This window comes from Anguilla rostrata, chromosome 17 (assembly GCF_018555375.3).
Source record: "Anguilla rostrata isolate EN2019 chromosome 17, ASM1855537v3, whole genome shotgun sequence".
Taxonomy (NCBI): Eukaryota; Metazoa; Chordata; class Actinopteri; order Anguilliformes; family Anguillidae; genus Anguilla; species Anguilla rostrata.
In genome coordinates, this window is record NC_057949.1 from 18,749,262 (window position 1) to 18,761,698 (window position 12,437).

Genomic DNA, 12,437 nt, shown 5'->3' on the forward strand with positions numbered 1-12,437 from the left:
AATGACCGCAGCGCAAGTAATTTTCCGCTACAGCCCTCTACAGCCAAGTGAACCTACACATCAGGCTGCTTTTCCATGCAGGGTAGTGGGAGAGGATGTTCACGAAATAATTACTCACTTATTGAATGGTTGTGAAAGACGCGTAACTCTGCTTTACACAACGCAAACCAAATAATTTATCAGACTTGACTCAGCGTAACCATATAAGTCTAAAATAAGTCTAAAACACAGATCGTTATCTACAGTCATGAAATGAGTAGGCTACACACAACCTTAAAAGGCGTAACCTATGGAATGTAGAGCATGCCTTGGAACAGAAATAACACCAACAAAACATCCTGCAAAAATATTGTCCGACAGCATCGTCCAAACTCATGGAAAATTAAAAAAAAATAACTTCAGTTAAAATGCTCGAAACATGTAATATGATGGCTAAGTAGCAATCGCTTAATGGTGGGAGCTGGATGAAATTACAGAAGCAAAGGTGACTAGGGAGGGTGAGCCTTGCTTATCTAAAATGTGTCAAATGAACACCAAGTGTTTTGGATTACCGTAGCGTGCGGACGCTTTGTATGCTTCAAGTGAGCGCATCTGCTTACAAATGTTCCTCTTGGAACATAGAGAGTGCGGATGGTGGGAGACATCTCATACCACATAGAGCAGTCGACCATCATAAATGTGGTTTCCAGCATGTCTGTAGCCTGTTCATGTGGAACAATGAACGTTCGTATAGACTAGAGGATATTTTCTCTTCAGTGCATTATTGGGGGGGGTCAGAGCTGTGAAGAAGGATGATGGTGGGTGATATAAGGCTGCACAGTTGTGGTGCCCCATATTCACTGCAATACAGAACTAGAGACAGAAAATCAGGAGCTGTGGAGTGGCTCAACATTTTAAGGGTGTTCTAATGCACAGCATGGGCCCTGGGGTCTGGTATCTGGCACTTTTCAAGGTGGGCAGGGAGAGAGCCATGGCTGGGATTCGATCAAAGTTTTTCCTGAACTTTAACTAACTTACCACATTAAGTCATTCAAATTAACTTACTACTTTAAAAGCAAGAATTATTCATTTTTTTCTTCACAAAGTTTGGTGAGTTCTGCCATCACTAAAACTAACTTGCCAAAACTGGGTCTCTGAAGAAAAAGTGTGACACTTCCATTTCCTTGTGAGTAAAAGTTAAGGAAAATTGTCGATTGAGTTCGGGCCAGAGTTTCTCTGAGCACGGATTGCTGGGTGCACTGCTCCTAGGCGGCGACAGAGGAGAGTGAGACTAGGAGTTATGGCGGGTGAGACAGGAAGTGTGCAGTGCCCGAGTGAGGAATGCGTCTCTTTTTAGGCCAGCTGACAGGAAATAGTCGTAGTTCAGTCACAGGCCCGGGGCCTCCCCTTCATAAACAAAACCACTGAAATCCTAAAACTGGGCCTGTAATTCAGCAGCAAGCCCCCAGTGACACGCTTTGAGGAAAATATGCCCATTCGGTTGTATCTCTACCTCTATCTGCGCTGTTCATTCGTCTGTTTTTCTAAGCGCTCAATCTGCCATTTATCTTCTCACAAAATATTTGGGTTTGTTTGACAAAACAAAGACTTTCATGTTCCAAAATAAAAATCGTTCACACAGTGTTTGCAAAATGTTGTTCCAGTCGAGTAACTAGATACCTATGGAAAACATTCGAAATAGACAGTAGGATTTCTTCAAGGAAAAATCTGGATTATGCTTGTTCCTGAAAGAGGAACAAACAGTCTTAATTATTTGTAGAAGGAAATGGCATAGGAAATAAGGCTTAGTTAGGATCTGTTTTGCTCTCCACCTCCCTCTCTGGCTAATCCTGTTTGTGGACCACCGCGCGGGGCTGGGGGAGGCAGGGCGCTGGTCCTTATTTAGGTGACGTACAGCGTATCGCAGACAGAGAGGGCACAGAGAGCCTCACAACGCGGCGAAGCCGAGCTGGAATGTGCCGTTCCGTTCATCACAACAACGCCCGCCTTTCACCAGCTGACCGGCGGCCCCGTCCCGGACGCGCTGGCACAAAGGGCAGCAGAATCGGCCCTTTGTGCTGCCGAAGAATCTGCCTTTTTATTTTTGGGAAACAGTAAGGGGGGAGTCTGGGTGTTTGATGGGAGGGGTGGAATCGGGGGGGGGGGGGGGGGGGGTTGATAGCAAGCTAGTTACATTTTAATTGTATGCCGTGACTTTCTCTGTCAAATTCGTACTTATTTTCATTTGGGGTTTAATGCAAGTTGATTAAAATTTTTGTTTGTTTGTGAGCTTTTCAATAATACATATATACTGTACTATAATATTATAATCTTTAACACAGTTATCCATTGCACCCTAGACCTGAGTAGAGTTTGGAGGGGGAAGCAGTGGAGTGTTTTATATAGGTGGGATCCCACAGTGGAAGAATGCAGTAGAAGAAAGAAAGAGGGGTTCAGGGTTAGTTTTAGGGTTTGTTTGTCCTGTTCTGTTTTACTGTGTGTGGGTGGACACTGAGGGAGCCGGAGCTGGTGTGTGTTCTGCTTCACCACTTCCTCTGCCTACTCCTGATTGTGACATCACAGTGTTCACCTCAGTACGTGCTCACTCCGTGAAAGGGACAGAGGTTAAAAAAGCAGTCAGGAAGGCAGCCTTTCTGATGTGAGTTACAACGGAGTAAAATCTAATTGGACCTTTGAGGACCTCTAAGTGCTAACAGTAATGTACTTCATTTTCACCAAGATTTATTCTACTCTTTTTCTTCTATTTTGTCCCCCTGAGCGTTTTGTTCCACAGCATTGCTGTTGTGCGGGATCCTTCAGAAGTTTAGATTTAAACATGGTCCTGTTCCTGGGTCAAGAGTTCAAGAATTTTCTCATGGTCAGTGTGTTTGTGCACACGTCTATGAGTGTGCTTGGGTATTTATTTGAGTGCATTTGTGTGTGTGTGCGTGTGTCGCGGGGTGTGTGTGTGCACGCGTGGGTGGGTCTGCGTTAGTGTGCGTTGGGGGTGCTGAGGATTGGAGACATAGCTTTGAATCAGATACTGAGTTCCTGCCCTTAGGCAGAAATAATGGAAGTTTAATCATGCGTTTAATGGGCGGGGTCTCACAGGGGGCGGAGCCAGTGCCACCTTGTACACCCACAGGGCGGAGATCAGTGAAGTTAGTGCCATTGCGCACATTTCCTGCTTGACAAGAAGCTGCAGCTCTCTCAGTCAACTGCCTGCATGTCAGTGGACACACTGAGCCACACATACACAAGCCCACCACAAGCACCCTTTTGAGATCTCTACCTGAGTGTTTTGTAGACTGTACTCTGTAAGAGTTGCTTTAAGACTGAACTTGTTACTGAACATGTTACATGTAAATTAGCATCTCTCTGTTATCCCCGAGCAGAACACAGCGGGGTGTATGGATCTGTGGGTGGAGGACCAGCACACCATACAGTTTATAGGGCCATGTAGCCAGTGCAGGCATAGCAACGGTCCAGCGTGCGTGCGCGCATGCTCTCTCTCTCTCTCCCTCTCTCTCTCTCACACACACACAAGCACACACACACACACACACACAAACTCATCCAGACGCATGCACACGTACACAAACACACATGCAAGCACAGTCACATAAACACGCTCATATGCAGACACACTGTGTGCAGGCATGTGTGTGCATGTGTGTGTGTCTTTGGAAAGACTGAAAAACATGAAACAGATTCTTTCACCCTTCACTTTCTCTACAAGGACATTCCCAGATCCAATGCCCTTGGTTTCTCTGCACTGTAATGAACAACACATTTACACACACAATATTATTGCAGTGCAAGGAATTCTGAACTCAATTTACACACACAACGCCATACTGGAGTACAATAAGGGATTCTGAACTCCCTGGCGGTTCACTGTGTTGGAAGTGCGAAGCCAGACCATTGCAGATGGAGCATCAGAGTCTCTGTACTGTTACTGGTCACTCACACCATAAAGACTCTGCCAGCTTCTGAAGGCAGGGCACAGCGCAATTAAACACAGAGCTAAACCCAATAAATCAGTGGGCCACTGCTAACGGCTCTAGGGCTGTTGACTGTGGGGTTGCGGGTTCAAATCCAGCATAGAAGGCTATGTCTTAATCTCCTTCCGGCACCCTCTACCCACCCTATAAACCACCCGCCACCTACCCCTCTCCCACGCTGCTTGCTCTTCTTCTCTCTTTCACTCCTTTTCTTTCTTTCACATACCTCTCTCTCTCCCTCACTTTCCAATGTAACTACAGTATGTGACTCCAGCTAGGAAAGCAGAATTACAGAGTGTAAAATTCTATTTAAATGTGGAAGCTACCACATGAACACATGGTACCACATACAGTATACTCAGCCATAACACACATGCACAGAAACATATAGACACAAACACACATGCATGACCGAACACAGACAGACATTGTACACACAGACATATACACACACATGCATGCACATGCATAGCTGTTTTCAAGATTCTTTACCAAACGTTTATTGTAATATATAGACCGCCACATGTAAACAAATCGAATACAATCTGACATTAATCAAAAAGTACATTTTACATTTTACACTTTGTTGTACGTCGCTCTGGATAAGAGCGTCTGCCAAATGCCTGTAATGTAATGTAATGTAATTTTCTGACCACTTCCAAAAAACTTTCTTTTTGATGTCATTTTTGTGGGATCTTTCACTCCTGGGACCTTTTAATTTAGCTGGGAAACACAAGCAGAAAAGCCATATCACTGCAATTGTTGTGTCCTTGTTTGTTGTTCCAGTGTGAGCATTGAAAGATCCAGACATACATACCAATATGCACACACATCAGACCTGGGTCAGACACATCAATACTTTAGACACCAGTAAAATTCCTGAAAATCCTAAAATAAATACTGTATTTATGTTCACCAATGTTCAGAATAAAATTATTCTTTTACATGATTATACATTTAGATTAAAAACAATTTGTTGCACATTCTCTGGAATAAGCTGGAGTGTGTTCAAATTTTACCAGTTAAAATTTTTACAGTATTTGTTGGACCCGCAAACACACACACACACACACAAAAAGGTCACAGATGAAGCCATTAATTAATCATGTCTCAAAAAAAAACTCAAAACTCAAAATATGAATTGCCAATTATCTTATCATTCCAACTTTCAAGTAAATAAGACAGGGTCATCCCAAAAGGGGTCAGAATTCATGCAGAATTGCCTCCTTACTGTTTGATTTAGGCCAGAGGTGATGGGGCCCAGATGCAAACAAGAAATATGATACCAGAATCTTCCTGGAAATGTTTAAATAAAGAGTAACAATTAGGGTATTCAATAACCCCACCCCACCCCAAAACTCCACCTATAAGGCTTTTAATGGGATACAGTCTGGTTTGTACAAGACAACAGTCCCCACAAAAAATTACCAAGGGACATAGTTTGGCATGTACAGTACTACCCGCCCCACAATAGATTACAAAGGGATGCAGTTTGGTGTGTACAATGGTACAATCCCATCAGCAGGTTTCAGTGACAAAAAGAGACCGGAGAAACATAGGGTGGGACAGAGGAAGCTAATCAATGTTACACAACAGAACGCAGGAATGAGTGTGTGTGCGCGCGTGCATGTGTGTGAGCAGGAATGTGCCAGAGCGTGTGTGTGTTTGTGAGGGAAGCCAGGCATGAAACAGACGCACAGGGCCGGGCCTCCAGGTCAAAGGTCACACACAGACATTTTTCACAATTCCAAACACACACACACACACATACACACATACCCCACGCCTCACTTTCCCAGGACCTGAGAGATCCCTCTGAAACTGGGTTAAATTAAACCAACACACGGCTGTGTCACTCCTCTGCATAACCCCCACCGTGTCCAGCCACACAGTATGTGGGGCTGCTGCTGTTGTGTGTGTGTGTGTGTGTGTACGTGTGCGTGTGTGTGTGTATATGAGTGTGTGTGGAGGAAAAAGAGATATTTGAGGAGAGAGTGGTAGAAAAATGTACGAGAGATAAAGAGGGGGAACCTTTACATGTATGTTATGAAGTGTTTTTTGTAATATACTCTACATGTAGGTGAGTGTGTGTGAGTGTGCATGTGTATCTGTATGTCTACATTTGTGTGGAAACTACAGAATGGCGGGTATGTATGTGTAAACATTATCACTGGTTTTCGACTGAGCGCCTTTTGAAAGGACACCAAGGAGTAGAACTATCCTAAACAGAAGCTGAGGGGGTCACCATAAAAAAAAAGATGAAAGGATTTTTTTTTTTAAACAGCACAAAAGAAGGAGAAGTCCCATCAGTCAAGTCATGCTGAGTGAATCATCTGACCTGGGAGAGGCCAGGGCTATATTTAGCCCGGCCCATAAAACGAAGAGGTAAATTACTGCACTGCCCAGCGTCACCGCGCAAGACGCCAGTCGTAACGCGGGCCTTCCTGTTTCAACCTCACGCGAGTCCGGGACCCACTTCACAATGGCCCATTGTCTCCAGGCCGAGCCGGGCTTCCTGATGGGTCAGAATTCACGGAAATAGGGGCGCAGTCCAAACAAACACAAAACGATATGTCACTGCCCCCCAAAACTGCTACCCACCCCACCACTCGCCCCTACCATATTACCACCACCACCACCATTCCCTGACACACCCACACTTACACTTACCCAGCCAGAATCTCTAAAGGGGAACCAAGCACTCTGAAGAGGCACTGTTCCTTACAGGAAGCTAATAAGTGTTGCACAGCTAGGTAGGGGAGAAAGGGAAGGACTGGTGATGTAAGACGTGTAACCTAGCACTGCACTATGGGCCAAGAACTACATGATAGCAGTCATTGGTTAAAGTCAGCCAGGGGCTGCAGGAGGTTCAACTGGTGTGCTGTGGAAGCAGCCATGCCAACACTGTTATGCCACCCTCATTTTCACAGAATTCAGCCCAAAAAATTGCTGGTCAATGCAGTTGTCCCAACACTCACATTGTGGTTACCTATAACCACCTGGTTTTGAGGTTCGGTTTGCTTCTTTGGGGGTTAAAACTGTTCAGGTATGTTCAGCCCTTTTTGATTTCAGATGAAGAAACCACGAAGTTTGTTTGCACTTTTGTGGAGCTGCATCCCAGGTAGGCAGCCAGAGGCTGAACCAGAGCTGTGTGCGTTAACTACCAAGATGACTACCACCACATTGCTTAGCTGTCCAGAATCCGTCATGAGGATGACCGCGAGGTGCCAAGGACGTCCCTCACCAGACTTACAATGTACCGCTTACAGTTTATTTCTTTTTAAGACACTTTCAGGCAAAGAAACTAATAACCAGTTTTTTTTAGACACGGAAAACAGGGCCCCAAGACCTGCAAAACAAGTGAGAGTGAGGGGTTGATTAAAAAAAATAGAAACATTGAAATTTCTGAAACAAAAGGCCTGTTTTCAGGCCTGTCTAATGTAAAAGAAGCACACACAGTACAGCCCTACAGAAGTGCAAACAAACCACTAAATTTCCGAGGAGGACACATTTATCTGATCATTCTGAGTCTGAATTTGGCATGTTTTGCTAAATACTGGCAAGGTGACAAACATGTTCTTGAAAATAACAGATGTTAGGAATGGTTTCGGTCCATGGAAAAATTTCCCTCTCACCTGAGCCTTTAAGGGAATAACATTTGGAATGGCATTTAAAGGTAAAGACATATTTTCGGTAGTGAGTTTTGTGTGACCTTGCGACCGACGGTGGGGCGAGGGTGTATGAAAGGGGTTAAATCTCTCTGGCAGCGGGCAGAAACTGTGTGAAAGCCATTTCCTGGAAAGAAATCCTTTTTCTGTCTGGGAAACTCTCATCCTGTTTTACTAGCCCCCACCCCCACCCCCACCTTTTCTTCCCTACTCTTACTCCTCACACACCCTCTCTCCCGTTCACCTCCTTTTCCTCTCCCTCTCTCTCCTTTCTTCTGCTTCTCCTTTTACTCCTCTCCCCCTCTTTCTTCCTCTCTCTTTCTCTGCAGCTCTCGTGTTTCTTTCTTGTCTTTCTTGCCATTTCCTTGCCTCTTGCCGCATCTCTGCATGTTTTATAAGAGGTCTGTAAGGAGCATTCCTAGCCTTCCTCAAAAGGTAGCCCCCCCCCCCCCTCCGAGTTCCTGTCGTCTCCCTCTTCCCCTTCGGTCTGGACTGCCACATTCCTCTGTTCCTGATGTAGCTCCTTAGCTTTCTCTGGATGCACACACACACACACACACAGACAAGCACACACACACACATATTTGAACACTTAATTTGAATCTCGATTCCATAATATATCGTATACCCACAGTTTAAAGTAGGATTTAAACATTCTGCATACAAGGATGTGAATGAAAGTACAAATACAAACATAGAAATCTATCATAGTTTTTCAGACACAAACAAACCGATAAACGTGGACCCAAAAAGGGTTCCGCAGCTGTTGCAGGTCTGTCTGCCGATGCCGAAGCAGACCAGCAGTAACGTGCCAATCTGCTCTGATTAAGCGATCACATGATTCAGTGGTAAAGCGCACATTATAGACCAGCGGTTCCCAACTCTGTCCATGGAGAGCCACCGTCCTGCAGGTATTCGTTTCAGTTTTCAGCCCTATGTACCCAATAGGGCACACCTGATTCAACCAATTAGCAGCTCAACGAGATCTCCAGCTGTTGAATGTGATGGGCCTTGTCAGGGTTGGAGTGAGAAGCCTACAGGACGGCAGATCTCCAGGAACAGGGTTGGGCACCATCGTCATAGAAATACGTGAGCGTATGATTACGCAGCGATGGCCATGGAAATGTGCGTCTGGTCGAGGATCCAAAACAAATAAGCAGCGATAATTGCTCCCAGGCTCCCAGAGTGAACAACCTCTCAGCTTCTGAACTCTCCAGATCGTCTCCTCACCAGTGACCATTATAATTAAACCGCCTTGTGTTCCTAGGAAAGATTTGGACTTAAGGGTTTTGGATGTGTTGACCCCCACATAACTGATTTGCCACCAATGATCCCCCTGTCCCCAATGCTCACACACACAAACACACACACACACATACACAGACACACACACACACACACTTAAGAGAAGACTGATAATGAGCAGATACAAAGAAGACCAAAACACCATGACACCAGCGTCAACGAGTCACTGCGAAACACAAAACAAGTTATAGTACATCACATACACACAAGCACACACCACAACACACACACACAGGCTTGAAAAAAATTGTAAAACATACAAGAGGATAAGACATGACAAAAATAACAACAGACCAGCTACTTAACTGCTCCCAGCAGACCTCCCTCCTGGGCCCTCTCCACGGGCCTGTTTCTGCAATTACGTACTCATTAGGTGCACACCGCTAAACTCTGATCTCTATCTCTTTGTAATGCAATGGCAGCCTAAACAAAGTCTGAAAACAAGGCGCTTCGCCGTGCTATAAGAGATTACACGCCAGCATAACCATCAACAGAGCTCAAGCACCTCCAAGCCACACGGCCGTGTGCAGAAAGTCAGAGCTGCACGCGGAACCTCCGAGCTGCATTTGGAACTTCCGAGCTGCATGGCTGAATGCAGAAATTCTGAGCTTGCATGCGGAACCTTCGAGCAGCATGGTCACATGCAGCGGCCATGTAATACTCTTGTACTGAGAATGCCAAGCTAAGCCAACAATCAACTCAATATATTGAACATATGTGAGTATTCATGATTATGATCACAAGATTCATGATTATGATCACAAAATTGCCAGCATTGTTTTATGAAATTTAATCTTTGGATTCACCACTCATGGAGTTGATCTGCCTTCGACACGTTGTTGGTAAAGTTTGGCTGGTTGCCATGGCAACACCATTTTGAAAGTTTGTATATAAACCTGCTGATTGGGTCTGATCACCTCCAGCAAATCATGCAAAGAATATGGAGGCTTTTTATTCTTTAACAGCACTAATGAATTATGACTATCTGAACATTTACTGGGTGAGGTAAGAGTCTACAAAAAGGGGGAAACAGACAGCAGTTGATCTGTTGAGTCTGGTAGTCTTGGCTCTAGAAAATCCAGTGTCAGCACCTTAATTGCAGAAAAATCCCCTGAAACGTTTTACAGAGACACAACACCATCTAGCAGATGTGCAAGGGCACAAAAAGCAGTCCAACAAAGGCAAATGGCCATTTTTGCTCAGCCACTATGACCAATGACAATTAAACAAAACACAGGCAAGCTCCAGTCACAGCCCTTCTGCCCCTACCTACAATCCAAAAAAAAAAAATCTAATTTTCTCAAAAAATCTATTCAATTGGCTATATAAGTGACTTGGTTTTATATGGTCCATGATCCATCAGCCAAAGACAAGTGGTCATTTTCTTTGCTGGTTTTTGTTGCAGCAAAGTATTTAATGTCACGTTAATTGGACACTACTGCTGTCAAAGAGTAAACGACAGGAGACAGATCTAGTCAGTGTATGAACAAGTCCCTGGAAGCTCAGCGGAGATAGAAAACAGAACACGCAGTGATTCACCGCGGCCAGAAATGGGAAACGAAGGGCCAGCGCATGGAAACTATCAAACACTTCATTGCAAATTAGTGCACAAAGAAATGTTTCAAAAAAGCACTTACGGCGTGTTTATAAGCTTGGGAAAAGCACTGCGAGATGGACCTTCTCAAAGACGAAGGCGCGCTTGTTTGCTTTCTTGGCGTTTGGTGCGAAACTGGGTCGTCTTTCAGCCTCGGAACACACAGGAAATTCACCCCCACAGCGCCGCTGAATTCCGCCCCAGAAAGGGTCGGGATGTTGGGTACAGCGTTGAGAGAAGGCCTGCGGTTCCCCTCACACATATTTGGGGAAAGGGGTTGGCAGAAGCTGGAGAAAAAAAAAAAAAAATAGCTAAAGAAAATTGACGTGAAAAGATTTTCTGAAATGCTTTAATAGTTGACAACGAATTGGCGACCATCCACTCTGCAAAAAAAAAGAGTCTGTTTCCCCTCACACAGGGCTGAGTGTGACCCAAAGATTCCTCCTGACAGGATGGGCGAGAGGGGGTCAGCTAACAGGGTCAGACAGCTCAAACATCTCAAACTCTGTAAACATGGCGGTCCTCGCAGCTCTGGGTGACAGCGGTAGAATTTCAGCCGTCACGCTCTCGATAAAGAAACAGAAGGAGGGAGAGGGAAAAAGAAAGGGACCCCTGGCCTCCCTATGGTTACTCATATCTGCAGTCCAAAGTCCTTAAGGTGGGGTTTTGACCACTCAAAACTGCCAAGGATTGTTTCAATGGGAAGAAGGAGAGCCAACAGCTTAGAGCGAGAGAATGAGAGGAAGATAGAGAGACTGAAAGAGGGAAGAAAAGAGTGGTGGATAGGCAGATGGCATTGAGAGAAGATGAGGGAACACAGGGCAACTAACCTGACAAACTCTCTGGACTGGATCTTATCTCTGGGCTGGATCACATGTTAGACCAGGTTTATGGCAGGCTTTGTTTTTGGATCTGAGTGAACAGTGCCATTGCACCCTTCTTTTTTTTTCTGGACAAGTGAAAGAATATTGATTTCAGCGTCTACCCATGTGGACCTGGGTAATGTAGTGCAGTGCACACATGTAGCTGGGAGATGTAGTGAAGTGTCTTGGACAGTCAGTGTGCATGAGAAGCTTACAGCACTAAATATGTGTCATTCCCATCCAACAAAGGTGGTCCGGAGGTGGCCTGTTTCTGACTATTAAACACAACTCATACCTTGCCAGTTCTCTGTGGAATGCCAATCACTGATAAGACTGATAAGATTGTCTCTGCTGTGGAAGTAAGGGCCAGCCTAAGTGCACATTACCTGGGCCTGCAGGATGCCAACATCCTTACAGCACTGGCCATAAAGCTCACCACTTCAGAGAGCTGACCACTTACTGGCACATTCGTGTATGGTGGACACTCCTGCATTTCCTGTCGAGGTCATATCCTGTTGGAATGTCCAGTATGGATACCCACCCCTGCCCCTCACCTCCCGCACTGCCTGCGCTGTGTGCCATTGTCAAGCTCGTTGGCCCTTCACCCCAATGTAAATACATACAGTTTTACGGAAGCATAGTCTCGCTAATAGGTCTTTTTTTCTCAAGTATGTTACCGTGTTTCAGGTGCACAGATCCAGCTGAGCCAATCAAATTGTTTAATATAGTGATGAGGACACAGAACAGGGAGGGACAACTGACCAGTTAATCCATCCATTATTCCATCAAACAATCAGTCAACCAATAACATTTCAGTGTAATACACTTATAAAAAATATGTGACCACAATATGAAATTGGTTTGCAACCAATTGCTGCATTCTCACCTTGAACTGATATTTAGCAACCATAAGAAAATTATGAATTCAGAATATTTATTTTCATTGTCAGGATCATTATGTGTGTAGTAATGAATATGCACTTCTGAAAATAATCGGGTTTTTTTCCCCTTTCCTAATAGTTTT